We start from the raw sequence: 6,665 nt of genomic DNA on the forward strand, positions 1-6,665 counted from the left end.
TTATTATCAATCTTTCGTCTGAAATATTAATGTCTTTCCAAACAAATGAGATGGAGTGTTTTGACACCGCTGAGCTGACTAACAACAAAAAAAAACAACATGCTTAATTTTCCAGCCAAAATAAAATAATGTTGAATTTTCTTTGTTTTTGATAAAAAAATCTAAAAACTGTTCGCACATCCCATATCTCTTTTTATATCTCGGAGAGTGCCCGGCCTTGTGTTAAATACAACTTTCAATGAACCGTGATTATCAGGTTATTATTGCCTGAGATCTAAAACGTTTGAAATTATCTTAACAAACCCACAAATTGCTGATCTGGCAATACCAATCGCACTGTAGGTTATCCCTTTTGAATATAGGTGAGACAAGAAAAAATGCTTATCACTGTTGCTACAAAGGGGTTTAAAGGGATGTGTTTTTCCTTCACAGAAATGAAACCATTGTTTAAGATATGTTTGATACTGTTTCCTGGTTTTTCTCCGCCAGGAAAATTAATGATAATCTGCTGAGCTTCATTTGAAATCCCTCTATCTCTTCAAGCGCTTTTCCTGATAAGGGAAAAAGCGCCAGCCTCATCTTTGTTAAATCGGGTTGTTTCTTTCCCGGGTCGATGGCACAACGTAAGGATGTTCCTGAGGGTTTGCTGAAGTAGAAGGCATGGTGGCAACAATAAGTTGTATTAATGTCGGCCACCATGTTCCTGTGGCAGGCCCATATTGGGGGCTAACTAAACCACAGTAGTTCTGTTTGATCTAATTTTCTACTTTTTTGCAGGACCCTGCCTATTACACTGAAAGGTGGAAACAATAATAACATTATCACCAAAATGCCGGAAAATGAAAAAAGGCGTCTATAAGCAAAAAGCATTTTGGTCAGGTTTTGTCTTGAAACTACGTTCGGAAAACTAACTTGTTTTTTTAAGGGCGAGATGCCAAATTTAAATCTATTTTAAGGACGGGGAAAGACCGGACAAATTGCTGTGAACATCTCAAGTGATATACCCCATTCTAAAATCTTCATTTCCAGTACGATCAGTTTGTCTGCCGTGCGCGGTTCAATGACCCCGATACATGATGTGCTGACAACAAAAATTTTTTTTGAAATACACCAAAAAATGCCAGATATCGCGCGCAATTTTATTCAATGAAATCTATTCGTCCCCCGTAATTTTTTATGTATGATACACTCGTAGTGTTATCCATATAAATTTTTATATAGATATTTCTGTTGTGTTTTAAAAAGCGACAATAGCCCAACTTGACACGCTTTTAATTCTAACACATTGATATGTTGATTTTGTTCTTCCCCGACCAAAAAACCATTTGTTCGTCTATTTTCTGTTTTATTCATACGCGCCCCACATATGTCCCGAAGAATCAGTAAACTATAATGTTAATTCGGCGTCAGGCGATGTAATACTTTTGAAACATGAATGTATATGAGTGATCCACCATCGGGCAAATTTTCCAAAATATCTGGCGTGATTTGTAAAAAAACTATTTTAAAATTACCCTTATGGTTTTTCAGTTCCCTTTCCTTATGTCGTTCTAAAGGTTTTATGTAAAACGGAGCATGCATAACCCCCGGTGATGCTGCAACCAGTTTTCCAATAATCTTTGAAATTTTTTGAAATTGTTATTCGCCGGCATGTTATTATGTTATTGCAAAGCTCTGTGATATATCACATTTTTCCTTTGTTAATCTTATTGTCATTGTTTTAGAGCACAGCACAAATCCCAAAAATACAATCTTTTTCGACCGTAACCAGGACAGATTTACCCATTGAAATTGTAAATCCTAACTTGTCTAATAAATCAATTGTTTCGCTGATATTTCGAGCACAGGCGGAGTATGACTGACCTTGCAAACATGCGTCGTCGATGTAAATTGAACTTAAATGACCCGCGCTCTTAAATGAGAAAAAACTGGCTTCATCAGTTTAGTGAATATCATAGGGCTTTTTGCAAATCCCATCACAAGCGCTGTAAATTGATATTTTACACCTTCGAAAAAGAAACGAAAATACCGTCTGTCCCGTTCGTATATAGGTATAGTGTAAAAAGCATCAGAAATGTCGACCTTGCCGAAATAACAATTTTTTCCTCATTGCTGTGGTCACTGACCCCAAAGTTTCCTTTTTAAAATGTATTTTGCTGACGTAGTTGCTATTGAAAGATTTTTAAATTCAAAATAATTCTAATCCGTCCGTCTGATTTTGGTCTTGTGAATATATTCGAAAATGTATTCTCCGTCAAGTTTTTTTGTCTGCAAGTTCTATTATTCCTTGATTTAAAAACCCGTGTAATTTCAAACTGTATTGCTTGTTTTTCGTTTTCTTTAAAATTAAAATGGTTTTGGAATTTTATATGAAAAGGAGTTGCTGGACAGCTGTACCCGATAACCGTCTACAGTTTCTAGTATCCATTTATCTTTGGTTATTTTTCTCCACTCATTCAACGCCATTTCTGGTCTTCCCCGCCCGAAAATTCTGTGAATTATTTATAATGGTAGAGGAATATTTCATATTATGATTACTTACTTCGGATATTAATTTTTTCTGTGCTTCTTGATTGGAAAGTATTCTTTTTCTGCTGTTTTGTTCTGTAATTGTGATTTTGACGTCGTCGCTGTAGATTGAAATTCATGTTGCCCTGTGAATTGAGCGCATGTTTCCCCTTTATTTAGGTACAGGGTCGCCCATGCCCCGGGCGTTTCCCTAAAAAAAGAAGCCTGGAAAATAATGTAAATTGTGGGTTTTTTGTCCCCTTTAAAATTTTTTTAAAGGGCTTCAAACTACTTTTTCGCCAAAAGATTTATGGCAAGGTTTTGGGTGAACAAATTGGCCTAAAAAAGCGGGAGAAAATTTTTTTCTTTATCCTGGGACGTCTTCTGAGAAATTTTGTGACAAAAACATTGGGTTTTTCAGTTTTGAAAGTATTCCCCCCAAACAACTCTTTCATTTTTTGGGCGGGGCATTTTGTTTTTAACTATCCATGGTCTTCAAAAAACGGTACCAAAAAAGACGAAAAAAAATTTTTGGGGTCCTCCCGAAAAAAAAGAAAATCCTGTGGTTTAACTTGAGATGGCAAAATGTCGCCAAAAACTGGGGGATCATTCACACAAAGGTACTTGTGAAATTCTAACAATTGTTAGGCTCTTGTGTGTGTCCAAAATTGCTTTATTTTTTCTTTCTTTGGGTTGTAACCTGCAAAAGCTTTAAATTGGGCTCAAAGTGGCTAGTTTTGCCGTTTCGCCGCTCCTGTTTCTGAGGCAATCCTCCGAAGAAATCCACCATGCGAAATTCATCATCATCCCATCATTTTCCGCGCGGTGACCAGAGTTGGTGAAAAAAATCCGTTCCCACGCGCTTTTCGTGATCTGAGCCTTAATCATCCCCGTGTGGCAAAAAAGGTTTCGAAGTTGATTGTTTCGTTGATTCGCAGGTAACTGGCAGTTCTTTTCAAGAATTTAACGTTCAACCTCATTTAGTCAGAAGAATCCGTTAAACTTTTATTGCATTTTTGGATGTCTTCTAACTGACTAGAAGATCTGCAAGTGTCCCGAATTTTTCAAAATAATTGGGAATATTGGACTGGTTGTTTCCGACCTCTTGATCGTCGGCCCATGATCCTGAAAATGTTTTTTAACATTTCTAGCCGCAGTCCATTTTAAGCAATAAAATGAAGGAAGAAACATATATCAACGATTAGAATTTAATCGCAGTCAGGCGTAAATAACGCCGTCAAATAGATATCTAACATAAATCATTAATTCGGTCCCTCTGTGATATGCAAGACGTTCCTGATTTTTTTTTTTTTTTATTATTATTATTATTATTATTATTATTATTATTATGTATGTATGTCATGTTGCATGAACACGCCCTATTGCAAACAAATATATAATTTGTCTGTAATGTTTCAGACCATTTTAGCTTTTCCATGGTGTTTGGATAAGCATAATTACGGAACAATGTAATCTTTTGTCTGTGGTGTTCAGACAGTTTTAGGGCTTTCCATGGTGTTTGGATAAGCATGATTTATTACGAACAAATGAGTCTTTTGTCTGTGGTGTTCAGACAGTTTTTAGCTTATCCATGGTGTTTTTGGATAAGCATGATTTCATTACGAACAAATGAGTCTTTTGTCTGTGGTGTTCAGACAATTTTTGCTTTCCATGGTGTTTGGATAAGCATGATTACGAACACTGTATCTTGTTTTGCCTGTGGTGTTCAGACATTTTTTTTTTTTCGTATTTGGGCAGCAGTGTTCAGACAAATTGGCTAATAAATATTGTTGTTATAAAATGTATAACTACAAATGTATATATTGTCTGTGGTGTTCAGACATCAAACATATACGAGGTTTTTTTTTTTTTTTGTTTTTTTTTTTTTGACAAAAAATTAAACGATTTTAAGTATAAACTTAAAATAAATATATACAAATAAATTAAACATACCTCTTATCACACTTTTCTTAACTGCTTAATTAATATCCACAAAATGAAACACTTGTTAGTCCTAAATAATTACACTATAATAATTTAAACTTGTGAAAAAAATACGACAGGCTTTACTTTAATTAAGAACAATTATACGTCTTGACCGTAGCTGCTAATGGCCTCGTTATGACCACTGGGCTGCTGATAGGCTGCGTCTTCTCTTCTGTGGGGCCCATTAGTGAGTTTTATATGTAGGATGAAATGTATATTTTGGTGAAATAAACGCTTTCTTTTAATGTTTCAAATAAAATATAAGACTTAGACTTTATTGATCAACATGCAAATAACAGAAACAGTAAAACGCATCTGACAAATGAAGAGACGTCCTGGAAAAATTGCTCTGAATAAATTTTTGAGGGTTACGTTTTCAAAGTTTTTAAATAAGAAACAAAAGCTGGCATATAAATTATTGTAGTATCTTTTTCATACATGTCATATGCCGAATTTGTTCATTATTTGACTTCAAGTTTTTCTCACTACCAGAAGTTGCGACGACAATGATTTATCTTGATGTCGAATACATATTAATACCATTACCACAACACAATAACAAGAAGAAGAACAAGAAAAACGCTGCATTTGTACATGTACTTTTTATTACAAAAAAAAAGAAAGAAAACAAAACAAATTTTACATATAGGGTTACATGTATATGTACAGTACATGTTACAGTACATGTACGTACGTATACTAATGTTTAAATACAGTAATTAATTTTTAAAATATAAGGTTTCCACCGCGTTGACCGGTGTTTGACCGCCGCGTTCCTCCGCAATTTACCACTGCGTTCCGCGGGGGGAAACGGTTTCAGCCCGCCGATTTTATGTCCGCGGTGGTGAAAATTTTCTGTCCGCGGGGTCACGCGGACAATATCTGAGCAAATTGTCGTCCGCGGTAAACCTTCATCCGCGGGGTCACGCGGGTTTTGAAAAAGCCGCGCTGAGCGTACTGTAATATACCCATATTGAGTGATGTAAGAGGATTTGTAAAGACTTATTGAGGCGATAAAAAGTCATAAATTATCATTATGCCCCATTTCGAAGAAAAGGGGGTATATTGCTTTGCACTTGTCGTCCGTCGGTCTGTAGACCAAATTTGGTTTCCGAGTGATAACTAAAAGAACCTTTAGGCTTAGGAACTTCAAACTTGGTATGGTGATTCGCGTCATGACCAGTAGATGACCCCTATTTATTTGGGGTCAAGGGTCAAAGGTCAAGGTCACATTGACTTGTAAGCAAAAAACGGTTTCCGATCAATAACTAAAGAACCTTAAGACCTAGGAACTTCAAACTTGGTATGGTGATTGGTCATGATCAGTAGATGACCCCTATTGATTTTGGGGTCAAGGGGTCAAAGGTCAAGGTCACATTGACCTTGTAAGCAAAAACAGTTTCCAATCAATAACTAAAGAACTTTAAGGCCTAGGAACTTCAAACTTGGTATGGTGATTGGTCATGATTCAGTAGATGACCCCTAGTTGATTTTGGGGGTCAAGGGGTCAAAGGTCAAGGTCACATTGACCTTGTAAGCAAAAACAGTTTCAATCAATAACTAAGAACTTTAAGCCTAGGAAACTTCAAACTTGGTATGGTGATTGGTCATGATCAGTAGATGACCCCTATTGATTTTGGGGTTCAAGGGTCAAAGGGTCAAGGTTCACATTGACCTCTTGGGTAAAAACCGTTTCTGATCAATAACAAAAGAACCCTTAGGCCTAGGAACTTCAAACTTGGTATGGTGATTGGGTTATGACCAGCAGAATGACCTATTTGATTTTGGGGTTAAGGGGTCAAAGGTCAAGGTCACATTGACCTTGTAGGTAAAAACGGTTTCCGATCAATAACGAAAGAACCCTTAGGCCTAGGGACTTCAAAACTTGATTATGGTGATTGGTCATGATCAGTAGATGACCCCTATTGAATTTGGGGTTAAGGGGTCAAAGGTCAAGGTCACATTGACCTCTTAGGTAAAAACGGTTTCTGATCTAAAATAACTTAAGAACCCTTAGGCTAGGAACTTCAAACATGGTATGGTGATTGGTCATGACCAGCAGATGACCCCTATTGATATTGGGGTTAAGGGGTCAAAGGCAAGGTCCCCCCCACATTGACCTTGTAGGTAAAAAATGCTTTCCAATCAATAACTTAAGAACCCTTAGGCCT

The sequence above is a fragment of the Ruditapes philippinarum genome, unplaced genomic scaffold, assembly GCF_026571515.1.
Source record: "Ruditapes philippinarum isolate M1 unplaced genomic scaffold, ASM2657151v2 ctg2664_1_1_1_1, whole genome shotgun sequence".
Taxonomy (NCBI): Eukaryota; Metazoa; Mollusca; class Bivalvia; order Venerida; family Veneridae; genus Ruditapes; species Ruditapes philippinarum.